The following is a 15,809-nucleotide window of genomic DNA, read 5'->3' as shown; positions in this document are numbered from 1 at the left end:
CTTCTTTCGAATCTCATTATTTTTGTTTTGATAAGAAACTGACCCTATTTTCCTAGATTAATTTTCAATCTTCTTAGAATTCAAATTTAAGTAAGGTAAGTATGACACTTCAACCCATGCTGATGGTTATGTCAGGTTCCTATCACCATGATAGTATTTGTGATTTTAGTCAGTTCATGTTTCATTGTACAAGTTCATTATTAATCTCATCACGTGGGATGTTGAATCTCTCCTGAGGGATGCTTATTTTCTCCACCACTACATCCCATTTGAAGAAAACTTCTAATATGTGACGTGGAAATAAAGAAGGATCTTAATGAATCTTTTACATTATCCATCAAAGAATTTCACGTGCATGACAACATGGATTGTGGTCATCCTGTTAACATCACTTATGACATGGATCTAATTAGTAATTTTGTTCAGTCTTTCTTGTCAAAGTTTCCCCAAAGGTTGTTTCCATGATCCTATTTCAGACTCATTATAAGAATCTTACTAGTCTAGACCCATGTCTCATGGCCTGTACTTGCATGCGCTTCGTCGAGTCTTGTATGACCATAGGCTTGGTGATTATTGTTGTTGCTGAGTCTTTCATTTGGTAGATCAGTTGAGTGTGATACATCATTGTGGTTTCACTTCCCATTTTTATGTGTTAATGCATATGTTTGCACACTTTTTCCTTTTCATCGCACTAAACTTTATTCTAGTTTTACACAATGACATGTTTTGGTCCAAAGGTCGGGAGAAAATTCTATGGCTACATTGGAAATTCCACTTCAGATGACCTGATCATGTATTGTTTAGATTAGGATAAGATAGGTTGCATGTAGTTAGATGCACTGCATTCTTGTTATGTGTTTTCATCTTTCACATTCACATTCTTTTGGTTTTATTTGTCTTTGAATAAAGTTGGTTTTGATCTTCGAGATGTCATGGATAATATTTTGTGAATGGAAAGCTGTAGTAACATGCAACCCTTGGATTATATGTTACCCTCTTCCTTGATTTGGTTTATCTCTTTCGAGTTCACAATTTTTCGATGGAAAATACGATCCTCAGCCAGGAAGCTATAAGTAAACCATGATTCCCTCGTCTATTTAGGATTCTCTTTCCTATACTTTGTCCTATTTATGAATAATGTGTTCTTTCTTATCTATTTATGTAGAGTAAGATAAGGGGCAAATTTTTAGCAAGCAAAGCGACAAAGGTCTAAAACCTGTCATTAAAGGAACAACCTCTTATTATCTCAATAAGTCAGGGTCCCTCTTCCACCCGTTGAAATAATAAGTGCATATGCACAACCCTATAAAAAATAAAGAAAAATATAAAGGGTGTGTTATGAAACCAACTCAAGAAAAGATAGAAAAGATAGATCAACGCCTTAGAATTCAGCCTCTTCGAGGGGGCAACCTCCTTTACATTACATAAATGAACAATTCTTGGATGATACAAATGACAAAACCTCCTTTCTATATATAAGAGTCTAAGGAGTCACAATATAATCTAGCCGACCTAACAATAATAATATAAAGCCACAAAAATAACAATAGAGGGATTCTATGGGGCACATAAATAACAATATGGGGGTAATAGGGGAACAACAATATAAATAAGGGGTATAACTACAATAGTAATGGGGTAATCACTAGTATTATAGGGACCCAACATGCCCCTCTCCTTCAAAAAAGTGTTTTCCTCAATGCTTGAGTAGTTCTGGATACTTCTGCATAAAATTCTCATCCTCCCATGTGGAATCTTCAGCAGATAAGTTCTTCCACTTGATAAGATACTCTGAAATTGATCGATTTCGTAGTTGTCGAGTTCTTGTTTCTGTGACTGCTTACGGTTCCAATATAATTTTTCCTTCCTCGTCAAGTTTTGGCAATATTGTTTGAATTGGGAGCTTGTCACCTATAACCTTCTTTAAACATGAAACATGGAAAACTAGGTGCAATCGAGAAGCTGCATGAAGCTCCAATTTGTATGCCATAGTACCAATATTTTGCAACACCTTGTACGGACCATAATACTTTGGTGATAGTTTATTATCCTTCTTAGCGTGCTTTAGGGACATTTGCTTATATGGTTGTAGCCGTAGGAATACCCAATCACCTACATCAAAAATTCTTTCACTGCGATGTTGATCTGCCTGTTGTTTCATTTTATTTTGTGCCAACACGAGGTTATCCTTTAAGAGTTGGAGGACTTGTTGTTGATGTTCGATGTGATGTTCCACTGCCTGAACCTTAGAATTTTCTCTTAAATATGATGTGATGGATGGTGGTTGATACCCATAAAGTGCCATAAATGGGGTCATTTTTGTTGCTGTATGGAAGGAAGTGTTATACCACCATTCAGCCAGAGGCAACCATTTGACCCATTGTGTCTGTTTATCAGATACAAACAATGAAGATATCCTTCCAAACATTTGTTTACTATCTCAGTTTGCCCATCAAATTGAGGATGATAAGATGAGCTATGAGCTAACTGAGTACCAAGACAAGAAAATAATTCTGTCCAAAAATTTCCAGTGAAAATGGGATCTCTGTCACTTACAATAATCTTTGGGTTTCCATGTAGCTTTTGAACTGTTTCCATAAATGCAGTAGAAACTGTACTGGCTTTAAATGGATGTGATAATGCACAAAAGTGTGCATACTTGGTAGGTCTGTCAACTACCACCATGATGACACTCTTTCCCTCAGACTTGGGTAAACTTGTGATAAAATCCATTGAAACCTCCTCACAACGTTGGCTTGGAATGGATAAAGGTTGTAATAGACCTGATGTCTTAATTTTTTCAACTTTATTTTGCTGGCAAACCAAACATTCCGCCACAAACTTTTGAATATCTGATTTAAGGCCATCCCAAAAAAATTCCTTCTTAACCCTGTGGTAAGTTTTTAAAAATCCTGAGTGCCCTCCTAAGGGAGAAGTGTGCAATTCCATAAGAATCTTTTGTTTTAGTTGGGAATTCTTACAGAGGTATAAGCGATCTTTGTACCATAACGAATCATTTTGCCAGCTAAATGTATCAGAAGTACTGGAATCTTGTTGTAGCTTTCGAATAAGTGCCCACACTTCTTCGTCATTCTTCCATTCCTCCCTTGCTTCGTTTATCCAATCTGGTTGGATAATAGAAATGGCACACAACAATGCTTCCACATCCTCATCCTTTCTTGAGAGTGCATCTGCCACCACATTTTGCTTCCCTTTTTTGTAGATGATTTCAAAGTCATAACCCAACATCTTTGTGACCCACTTTTGTTGCTCTTTAGAGGATAATCTTTGTTCTAAAAAGTATTTAAGGCTATCATGATCCGTTTTTACCTTGAAGTGTCTTCCCATTAGGTAGGGTCGCCATTTCTTAAGTGCATGGAGTATTGCCAACATTTCCTTCTCATAAATAGCTTTGCTTAAAAACTTTCCCTTGATTGGACGACTTTCAAAAGCAATGGGTCTTTCATCTTGCATTAGAACAGCACCAATTCCATTTCCTGAAGCATCACATTCCACAATAAGGGTTTTTGTGAAGTCCGGTGTAGCTAAGACCAGTGCTTGGCACATTGCCTCTTTAAGATGTTCAAAGGCCTTTGTTGCTTCCGGAGTCCATGAAAATGAATCTTTCTTCAATAATGTTGTTAGAGGTGCTGCTATTCTCCCATAATTCTTAACAAACTTGCGATAATAACCTGTCAACCCAAGAAATCCTCGCAGATGCTTTATGGATGTGGGGATTTTCCATTCCTTAATGGATTTAATTTTGCTAGGGTCTACCTTAACTCCTTCATGAAATACAATATGACCCAAATATTCCACCTCCTGAACTCCAAAGAAACATTTGGATCTTTTTGCATATAATTGTTTCTCCTCCAATAGTTGTAGCACCCTGTCAACATGTTCAACATGATCCTTCCAAGACTTGCTGTAGATTAGTATATCATCAAAAAATACTAACACAAATTTTCTAAGGAATGGTTTGAAAATTGAATTCATCAAACCTTGAAATGTTGAAGGTGCATTGGTAAGGCCAAAAGGCATGACCAAAAATTCATAATGACCCTCATGAGTTCTAAATGCCGTTTTCGGAATGTCTTCAATCTTCATTCTGATTTGATGATATCCCGAACGAAGATCCAACTTGGTGAAGTAAATTGATCCAGTAATTCATTAATAACAGGAATGGGGAACTTATCTTTAATAGTGAGCTTGTTGAGCTCCCTATAATCCGGACACATGCGCCATGATCCATCCTTCTTGTGCACCAATACTACTGGAGCTGAGAAAGAACTTTGACTCGGTTGAATTATACCAGCCTCTAGCATTTCTGCAACCATACGTTCAATTTCACTTTTTTGGACATAGGGATATCTGTATGGCCTAATGTTTGGAGGAACACTTCCTGGAATCAGATGAATAGCATGATCATGACTACGCATAGGTGGGATACCTTTTGGAGTCTCAAATACCTTGGAATGATTGTCCAGGACTTTTTGGAGATCTGGAGAAATAGATGATTCCAATGTGGAAACATCTAGCGAACATAATTGTGCAATTACACCTCTTTGCTCCTTTTTTAGAAGCTTTGTCATGCTATTAGAGCTGATTATCTTTCCTGGTTTCCCTACAATACCCCTTAATTCAACTTCCTTTCCTTCTGTAGAAAATTTGATGAAAAGTTCTTGAAAATTAAAAGCTATTGTACCCAAGGATTGTAGCCATTGGACTCCTAGTACAACATCAGCACCTCCCATTGGAATGGAAAGCATTGGGCTAGTCAATACATATTCTCCCATGGATAGCTTGATATTATGGCACTTTCCAGAGCAATTTATTGTTCCTCCATTTGCAATCATCACTTGACACTCTGGTGCTGGATATAGGAAGCAATTCAATTCTTTTGCTACCCTACAATGACTAAAATTGTGGGTGCTTCTTGAATCAATCAACACTATTACCTTTTTCTTCTTGATTTGTCCTTCTATATTGATGGTTTGAGGAGTGGTAATTCCCGCCAATGCATTACAATATATGGTCGGATTTATTTGTTCTTCATCTAGGCTTTGTTCCTGGAGTATATCTTCTTCTTTTGACCTTTCTTGCCCCTTTTCTTCTTCCTCTTCACAATCTATGTAGAATAATTTCTTCTCAGCACACTTATGACCTTTAGTGTATTTGCTATCACAACTGTAACAAAGCCCTTTTTCTCTTTTTTCTTCCAATTGTTGTGGTATCAACCTTATAGGTTGTGGAAGACTTGGGGTAACAACACTTCCGTCTTTATAGTTATAGTTGTGAGTGGTATGCTTCCTGGTTGCCATAATTTTGCTTTCCATTTTTCTTGCTAACCTGAATGCCTTCTCTAATGAATCAGGTTCCCAAAGGCGAACATCATGTTGGATATTATACTTTAAAGACCCTATGAACACATCAATCCTATGCTCTTCTGGAATATCTTTTACCCTTATGTTCAATTTTTGGAACTCCTCAATGTGCTCCATTACTGAACCCTTTTGTTTGAGACTTATTAATTGGCTAAAAAAAATGTTGCTTTTTGTATCTTCATAATGTGCTATCAATTCTTCTGTAAAAATTGCCCAAGTGATAAATTGCTTACGAGAGCAAAGCCATTGATACCATACAAACTGATTTGGTTCTAAATATACAGTTGCCATATGTACCTTTTGTGCGTTTTGCACATTATTGAGATCGAAGAATTGCTCCATCTGTAATATCCATGTGGCGGGATCCTTGCCATCAAACTTCCTCATATCGATTTTTGGAATATGGTGATTCTTCGATCCAACATTAGCGTCTATGGAATCATGATTAACATTTCTTTTGTTCTCATCATGAGTTTCCTTTACTACCTTTTCACCATTAGTGACCCTTTCTTGTAGCAACTTCTTCAATTCTTCCATGTCTGTCTTCAAATCTATCTTCAAATCATCCATCTTAGCTTCCATGCCCTTTATCTTAGATTCCACGCCATTTACCTTAGATTCCATGCCACTTATCTTAGCTTATGTTAGCTTTTGTGAGCGTGACATTTGTTGCACTTGTTCTTGTAATTTTGATATATCATGTAGCATTTCTTCCTCTTCTTCATGAGTCATGCTAGAGCTTTCAGGTTCCTTACTAGGTGTTTTCATTTTCTTTCCTCGGGGCATCAGTTACCGATAATAATGCTTTACTATGCCCTTTGAATTCCATTAAACCAAGCTTACACAAAAATTTAAAAAAAAACTACACACCGTTTTTCACTTTATAGAAGGCTGATATTGAATTTGATGTATCTCTGTAATTTCGAATCATCCAGTTCTGAAATTGCTACCTGTAGTAGCCTTCTGCGTCCTCTTTCCAATGCCACAAGTCTAAGCCAAATTGGATTCTCCAAGGAAGAGTTATGTGAAATCTCCCACAGTGACTTTCTTTCAGACTGGTTCAGCAGAGTGAACTTGTACGACGTGCCACGAGTCACTGTTTCAACCTTTGAATCTAAAACACACACACAGGAAACTACAGCCCGTACTATTTTTGTACCATCTTATGAAATTTCAACCCGATCCCCAGAGAGAAAGTTATGACGATTTTCCCCAGGTCACCTGTTTTGAATGTAATTCAGGAGTCTGCAAAAAGGCCAACTTCCTCAGATCATATCTCCGTGAATATCATGCGAAAAGCTCTAAAATTCGGACTCAAGGTTCAGCGTGATTTCTTCTCAAATGGGTTTTTTTTGAGACCTCTGAAACATCACAGAAAAAAATTTATAGCGAAAATGCCACGATGACCTCTTTGGAGCAGCGAAACCCTAGAATCCAAAGCTCTGATACCAAATGTTATGAAACCAACTCAAGAAAAGATAGAAAAGATAGATCAACGCCTTAGAATTCAGCCTCTTCGAGGGGGTAACCTCCTTTACATTAAATAAATGAACAATTCTTGGATGATACAAATGACAAAACCTCCTTTCTATATATAGGAGTCTAAGGAGTCACAATATAATCCAGCCGACCTAACAATAATAATATAAAGCCACAAAAATAACAATAGAGGGATTCTATGGGGCACAGAAATAACAATATGGGGGTAATAGGGGCACAACAATATAAATAAGGGGTATAGCTACAATAGTAATGAGGCAATCACTAGTATTATAGGGACCCAACAGGGTGAAAGAAGAGAAATGATTCTTGCATAGAGAGGTGAAGCAAGCGACTTCGTGGGGGTATTGTACAGGGTCGTTGGAAGCGAAGTAACATTTGTGTTACTAAAGCGAATCTACCAGGGTATTATCCAGGCATGCTGGTAGCAAAGCAATGTTAGAGATGTAAAACTCACACTTTGATTGTTTTTAATATTTCCATACTATATTACCCTTACTTACATTGACATGATAAGTGTACGACTTGTTTTATGTTGTGTTATGTTGAGTAATGGAAGAGGGAAGACTATATCTTTAACTTGGTAAGAATGGGGAGTTAAGGTAACTCACCGATTTAATCAATGCTCCTTGGAGAAATGAGAGTTTACGCTTCAATGAAACCATTTCAGAGAAGTTGGGTTTATCCTAGTGCATCGCCAAGTGTTGTCTCTATGACAACGATCCTTCAAATTTTTTACCTAAGTGAATTTTCATTAGAGGAAATTTTAGCCTAAAAGTGGCATCCTAAGGAAAAATAATAAAATAATAGTTAAAATAATAAACTAAGAGTTATGAATTTTGGAGGGAAAAGAAGAAAACTATCTTTTTAATTGTATTTTTTCTTATCTCCTTATAGGTTTACTCAAATTTTAAGTGTAGACACTCGTTAGATGCATAATTAAATTCCGCATCCAACAAGTTTCTACACTTGAAATTTGAGTAAACCTATAAGAAGATAACTACCAAAAATATAATTAAAGAAAGGTAGTTTTTCTTATTTTCCCTCCAAAATATTTACTTGTACCTCTTTTCAAGTTTAAAGGATTTTGATTGGTTTACATATTATGACATTGAAACTATGTGAAAATTTCATGGGCACTTTTAGGTTAAAATTTCCTCTAATGGGAGCCTACATCAACTGTCGTTTCAAGCCCCCTAACGTCATCATGTTGTTAATTTGCTATTTGTGCATTTTATCCTAGTTTCACATCCTCCTAAATCAATGTTTCCTCATGGTTGGGTGAACTCATCACTTATATTTATTTAGAAACTTGCCTCCTCTCCATGCACACACTCGAAAAATACTCAAAAGCATAGAAAAAGTAAACAAAAGCAAGAAAATCACTCACAAAGGAAATAGTGCACTCTGAGTTGGTGAAGGCATGCAATTGAATTGATTGCATTCCTTTGGGATGAACAAGTGCATCCTCCTTGAGCACACTACATTTTGAGCAAGTGCACCCACCCTGAGCGCACTCCTTCGTGCCGAAGACATGTTCTCTTCCTGGGTACATGCACAAGCCTCTTGGTTGCATGTGGGCACACTCCTAGAAAATAAGAGCCCACTTAAATTCTCTTAACTAACCCTTTCACACGACGACAAGTGGCGATCATGTATGAATTAATTTTTCATGTAAAATCTTTTAAATCAACCCAGTTAATCATTCTTTTGCATAATGATTCTCATTTGAGTTGAGCACACAACTGTGGATCAAAAACTCTTCATCAACCAACTTTACAAGTAAGTTTTACATGTTGAATCTATTCATTGACCTTCATGATTTCACTATCGTTCTTGCTTTTCTTGCTGACATTTCATTGTTTTTTAGTTTTTTTATTGGATTTTATGTTCAATCTTCATGATGCAAGTGTTAATCTGTTGTTGCATGCATAAATTATTCACATTCTTTAACCTTTCATATTCCACTTTGAATCCGACAGTATCTATATAACTTTGTACATATTTTTTCTCCTCAATATTATCATCAAATCTCACCATTAAACTTGTTTATGAGCTTTCGATATGAAAAGTGAATTTATAGAGCTCAAAACTCGATCAATATTGAAAACTATGCCCATAATGACCAAGTTTTCATCTTGAGAACACTTCTTCATCATGAATAAATACACCCTCCCTTGAGCGCATGAGTGCACCATGAAGACTTAAAGCATTTTCTTTCATCCCTTTAGAGTGTGCCAGTGCACCCTCCTTTCCTTTGAGCACATGAGTGCATTGTGAAGGCTTGAAGGTTTCTCAACATGTTCCTTCATCCCTTTGAAGTGTGATGGTGCACCCTGTCTCTCTCCTTGAGTGCATGAGTGCATTATGAAGGCCCAAAGGCCCAAAAAATCACCCCTTCGATTCTTTAGAGTGTGCTAGTAGGCCCTTGTTGGATTTTTCCTCTTTCTTGAGCACATGAGTGCACTACAAATCCCTGAATGACCCTTGACATTCATTCATGCTTTGAAAGTACACCCTCCTAGTTTGAATGCATATTTTCTCATGCATGCAAGTTATTTTGTGTTGTTGTTCATAGATTTTCATGACCAGTTCATAGATTTTGAATTGTCGACACAAGTGACATTACCAAATCATGGTGGTGAGAGCTTGCCCAGTTTCACCATCTCCCATCTGCAACCTATATGACTAAAATTCCTAAAGATGTATATTAGTATCTAATAGTTATGTGTTATCAATTGCATGGGCGCAAGAATGTTGAGATGTTTGAGGAGAATTGGATATATATGCTCAACATGGTGGTAAACCGTGGCAACGTTTCCAATTGGGTAGATATATTGTCATTCAAGTTGAAATGTCATGTGGGCCAGGGAAAAGGATATTTGAGGGTGAAACAGGCACCGAAATTCTACATGTTTGCATTTCTCTTAGATGGAATCTATGCACAATACATGTTCCTAGGAATGAACTAGAACTAGACCCCTTATGAGAAGTTCTCGGTTTACTTCCACTACAAAGTGTTAGCAGAATCAAGCTTCAAAGGTGTATATGACAAATTGGATAATAGATTCTTTACAGTTATCTTCCAGATGATATTAAAAATCGATCCTCCTTGCATGACTGATCATGTGACTGATAAGGTGGTCATGCAAGAAGTAGCAAATCCATTGGACACGAGATTGTCAGGAGTTCTTCATAGGAGGAAGAAATCCCCTTGGCCTACCTTCCCATTGAGGATTAGATTATATGAGTTAAAGTGCTACAAGGTGACAACGACATAAATACAAGAGTTGGACCACCTGCACTTCACCACTAAATAATTTCATTGATATGATCCCAAGAGAGTGTGGAGGAAACATTGTGAAAGGATTGGTGATCTGGGTCCGGGTGTGACAAAGGACCCTTCCAAGAAATTTTACTTTCATGATGTGTTAAATTGCATTTTTAAAAGAACATAAATGAATACATCTACATGCTGTAAAGAAGAGGAACATGACAATCATCATCAACATAAAAACATAAGCCATTGATAAAGGAGTTTGTCTACGAGGGACTACGTCCCCTGTCCCCGGTGTCAAGATGGTGTAGGCCGCTGCATTAAGTGCTTTCAATAGTGATGATGTACATAAGAGGTGATGTCGCTATCATACAAGGAAAATGACCTCATGCAGGAGTGGCGCCAGAAGATGTTCCGCTACAGGAACTCTCAGTAAAAAAGGACTCCTATCAGTATGACACAAACTCATGCATGATGATCATCCCACCAACATGGCATAAAAGAGATCTCAATGCAAACATATATGGAGACAACATGAGTATCCTATCAACATGACGACAAAGGTATCTCAAAAAAAACATGACGAATCATGACAATAAGTACATCACACAGATGATTCCGCATCACATCAAGTAGGAATCATGAAAACGAGTAAGAAACATGATCCCACATCAAACATCAAATAGGGATTTGTGCAACACAATGCATAGAAATACAAGTACATGAACACATTGCATATATCTCACATCCATGGGGCCATATGAAGAAAAGGGTGCTAAGCTGCTGAAGCTGTTCGTACCATCGATATCACGACATCGAATTGCATGGAAATGGTTGCTCACACATGAATGTTGACACCAGCACTCCACTTAGAAAAGTGGCTGAAAAATGAAATGAGCAAATGGAAAATCTGAACACACCATCAAATTTGTGGCGTCGAATAGTGCAAAATTGACTATCAAATTTCTGAATTCTGAGAAAGTGAAAATCTGGGGCTTAAGGAATATTTTAGATTCCCCCTAGATTCCTCAAAGATTCCCTCCTCCAGGTCCTCTGCAAATCTGCTGCTTAGATAAGGAAACTGTCTGTGCCATCGGGCTCGTGTCGCTGAGAGGTGTAAGATCGACATAAAGTTTGTCCAATTTGGACACTACAAAAATTTCACCCTCTTGGAAATTTTGCTCCTTCATGGTTTCACCTGCATTAAAAATTAATTAAAAAAATATTGCCTCAAATTTCATGCCCACTCTTGGTTCCTCCATGCCTTAGCGCACTAATGAAATGAAGGTTAATATAATTTTTTGGGCGAAGTAATCAAAGAAGTCATTTAGGTGAATTGGTAAAGGAGGCGAATTATGAGGAGGAGGTCGGGTGGTCAAACCCGACCCCTCCATTTTAATACGCAATTTGTTTTGTTTTAAAAAATGCTTGCATATTTTTAGGGGGGTCGGGTCCGCATTGGGCGCGCCCCCCCGCCCCCCGCCCCCCGCTCCCCCTTAACTCCTGCAACTGTGTATTATTCGGAACAGGTCACATTAATGTTTGTTTGGAGGTCATCATATATGGTACAGGGTGGTTGTTTGTTGGTTGTAGTAATGTTTGGGTTGTGGTTCATGGGGCTGACGCATGGGCGGGGTTGGCCCTCTTGCAGACCGTGTGTTCAACTCCCACTGGCCTCCTCAATTTAATACATATGGAGAGGTGTGGGGTGGTGGGGGTGGTGGCCCACCACCTCCATTATATATATATATATATATATATATATATATATATATATATATATATATATATATATACATTTTTAATTTTTAAATATTTAAAGTGATTTTGGAAATTCTTGACATTGACAGAAGGAGTCTTTTTAACAAGGCGACAATTTTGCCTCGAATCCAATCGGAGTTGGCTGGATTTTGTCCACTGGACAAATTCTAAATTGTGTCTCCATTAACCTGTAGCAAAAGTCAACCAAAGCTTTGACTGCCTCTATCTTCCTCATCTAGACTCGGATTGAAAAACCATTCACACCATCGCGATCACAACGACAAGACCTTTAGCATGAACCCGGTTCAAGCATAATACAAACACTTTAATTTTTGACCCTTCTTGAGTCCTCTAGGACTTGTGCCTGTGTCTGGAGACACCTGGATCAATCCTCCCCACTGAGGAGCTTTTGGTCCTCTAAAAGCATGAAAAATAATCCAAAACTTCTTTATACTTTGTATGCATCACAAGCGTCCTGAAAAGGTCTTTCTTCCATCTCCTTCACCTTTGTTCGTTGAAGCCTTAAGCGATGAACCGACACCTACAACCTCTACAACATGTAGTACATTGTTTTGCAAATTACATGCTTGACTTTCATGACCAACTAATGACCCAAGCATCTCACACTTGCCACGAGTTTATAACACATACTTGGTGGTCAATTTTACATCGAAATGGAAACAATAGCCTAGCTACAAAAACAAGGCCAACATATCATTGTTGCTCCAACAAGTGATGGAAAACACATCATCACTGCAACACATGATTTAAAAAAATAAGGCCAAACGTTGTTTTTTTTTTACAAGTGATGGAAACACGACATCACTTTCACAACTTACCATGCAACTCAAAATAAGACCAGACATCATTGTTTCTTAACAAGTAATGGAAACACGTCATCACTTTTACATCTTAAAATGCAACAAATGATTTACAAAAGCATGACCATGACAAGCTAACATATCTAGAACCCATTTTTCACTTATCACTATGAATGGGTCATCCCCCTGTGTGTTGTGGGGAAAAGTATCCGATGCGGATGACCCTATCCCTACTCTAAAGGTGACAGTCTTTAGCAACAACTGAAAGTAAAGTTTTGATGATTTCCTTTATGAAAGTACAGAGAGAATGAAGAAAGATTAACCAACCTGGTGTCTTTCGCTTAGTCGATCCTTGTCCTCTCTCTTTGTCTCTTGTTCCCAGCTCCTTGCTCTCTTTGCCGGTCCAGCTACACACAGATCCTGCACAAAACAAGAGAGAAAACTACAAGATACATGTACTCATAACTGAAGCATGGATTAGGATGAATCAAATATACATGTAAATACAATACATCAATGCAATACAAGTATATAGGAGAACATGCAAAACTTTATTGATAGAAGTAACAGGGTTCTGAGAAGGTTACAACCAATGATGGCTCCAATCCAGCAGCACCTCCCCAGCAGCAAGAACTCTCCTCTTCACCTCTAGTAAAACAATCACCCAATAGCTCTAACTGTAAACCAACAGCACCTCCTTGCTTTACACAAAATTCCAGCCTCCTTAGACCTCATAGAAGAGCTCTATATATAGGAGAGAAGAAGAGAGGATGAGTCAGCTTGAGACTGACATGAAGCTGCCTTGTGTCCTCTCCCTCTTCAGTTAAACTTCAGTCCTTGAGTCCACTTGGAGATCCTTGCTTACACATGGTGATCAAGTACCTCTTACTCATCACAGGGTGAATCTCATGAACCAAGTGTCAGTTTGGAAGCTTCCTGGGCAGTTGACACCTTGCAGGATGACTGTGCCACTTGGCCAATCTCGCCCAGCGCAGGTAGCCTTCATTAATCTTGACTTCCAGCGCAGGTACAAGGAGGGACAGTTGCATTCCAGCGCAGAAGCTCAGTGGAGCAGCTGACATGATCCAAAATAAGCCTGTTTTGAAGTGTTTTCAGGTGGAGAACTGATTGGAAGTGCTGTTGTTTGATGACCTTGTTCTTTTAGGGGTAAGAACAACATGTTTAGGGACTGAGGATCCCTGCGATTATTGACATTTCATGCTCCATGATGCGAGGCACAAAAATGTCTATAACAGTTGCCCCCTAAAGTATGAGGCCGTTTATCGGGTGAAATGCTTTATCTAGAGGGTCCGAAGTTCATTCCAGTGCTGAGGAGGCGCCCTGTAATACAATATAATACAATACATTATTTTTCATTCTATTTTCATGATCTAGCTGAGGCGGGCATTCCCATGCTCAGCTTTTATAAATACATTTTGGTACATATGACAGACGATCGTCTGAAGGTAGACTGATAATTTTCTGCTGAAATTATCATCCTTTGAATAGGATGATCATCTGTTGCAATGATGTACATGACAAATGCTTTTATATTTCCTGAATATATATCGCAGCCCGGATGGATGAAACTAGATCCGGGGTCTTCAAACTCGTTCGATCTTCACTCTAAGTACAAGTCGATCCATGTGAGAATTGCGCTGAAGTCGAACATGGAAAGACATCGCTTGATTACCGGTCAATAATGAAAACCGTTAACAAGCGCGAGAGGAATCACCAATAATGACGATGACCCTCAAGGTACTGCAGTACAATTCACGTGGCGTGAATAAAGGACTTGGCGTCGAACGCCACGCAAAATCTTCTGGTCGAAGGTCATTGATGTATACCTGTCGCCGGAAGTGAGAAACTTGCCATTGAGGCATGCAAGCTTCAAAGTACTGATGGGGGTGTTCCTAGATCAACTTCTTGGATAATGAGCTGAAGTCGACAAGAAGCGATCCGTCAAAGGAGGGCCTTAATGAATCCCACAACAATGACACGGAACGGAGCTAATGACTTTAGTGGAGGTGAAAACAAACTGTGACATATGATTCAGGGTGGCGATCATGAATGGATGAAGGATAATGTATGGCAGTGGATGGGACACGGTTGACACTTTCAGAATGACCCCTCTTGAACATATAACGACACTGATGCGATGGATCGGTAGCATTACCCCAAATGTGGATGGTTTGGCGAAGACCATGGCGATGAGACCGGTGAATGAAACAACCCAACCCGATGTGGTACGGAGGAAAAGTGTCATGTTCAAGAGTGACTTGCTACCATTAAATTTTGATGTTCTCCCAATTTTTCCCCAGTCATTTCTGACCAGTACCTCTTTATTTTTGTCAAGCTTGAGGAGGATAACATATGCTTGTTCTATAACCTGCCCTTCGGGCAAGCCCATCGCTATGATTTAACGAGCCTAGCGATAGGGAAACTCGTTCTCGTCTAAAGACAAGTTTGTCGCTATTTAATCATTTTAACGAGTCTAACGACAAGGAAAACTCGGTCCTTTTCATTTTTAGAGAGTCTGAAAAGGTACAGAAAGTCAACTCCATGATTCCTTTTTCGTCATCTAATCCCTTAAGTCCGAAAAAGTATAAAACAACACAGAAGGGATGGCTGTTCGGTACTTTTACGAGCCGAACAAGACAAGCGCTCGATCTTTTTGTGCAATAATCCCTCAGGTCCAAAAAGATTAAAATCTAGAGGAGGGATAGCTTTCGGTCGTTTAACGAGCTAGAAGGCCAAAACTCGGCAAACTTTTCATATTTTACGAGTCAGTGAAAAGAGCTCAAAGAAGACTCGTCTTTTGAGGAACGAGTGATAAACAGGGATAGCAACTGATTCCAGGTACAATTTGGAATTTTCCAATCACGGTAGTGTCACAAGGATGGCTAGGTGAAATCACTCTTCGCAGCTGTTCCTCAAAATAGGTAAACACACATATGGGGGTGAACGATCGGCCAAATGAAATGGAGGTGATGGATGAAAACACGACCAAGGCTTTTAAGGCTTATAAATTTACGATCGCAATGGTTATTTACCGAGATAGGTTCA

The sequence above is a fragment of the Pinus tabuliformis genome, chromosome J (genome assembly GCF_031772625.1).
Source record: "Pinus tabuliformis cultivar Carrire ecotype Pingquan chromosome J, CPIR1, whole genome shotgun sequence".
In the NCBI taxonomy this organism is placed as follows: domain Eukaryota; kingdom Viridiplantae; phylum Streptophyta; class Pinopsida; order Pinales; family Pinaceae; genus Pinus; species Pinus tabuliformis.
This window is presented reverse-complemented; position numbering follows the sequence as displayed.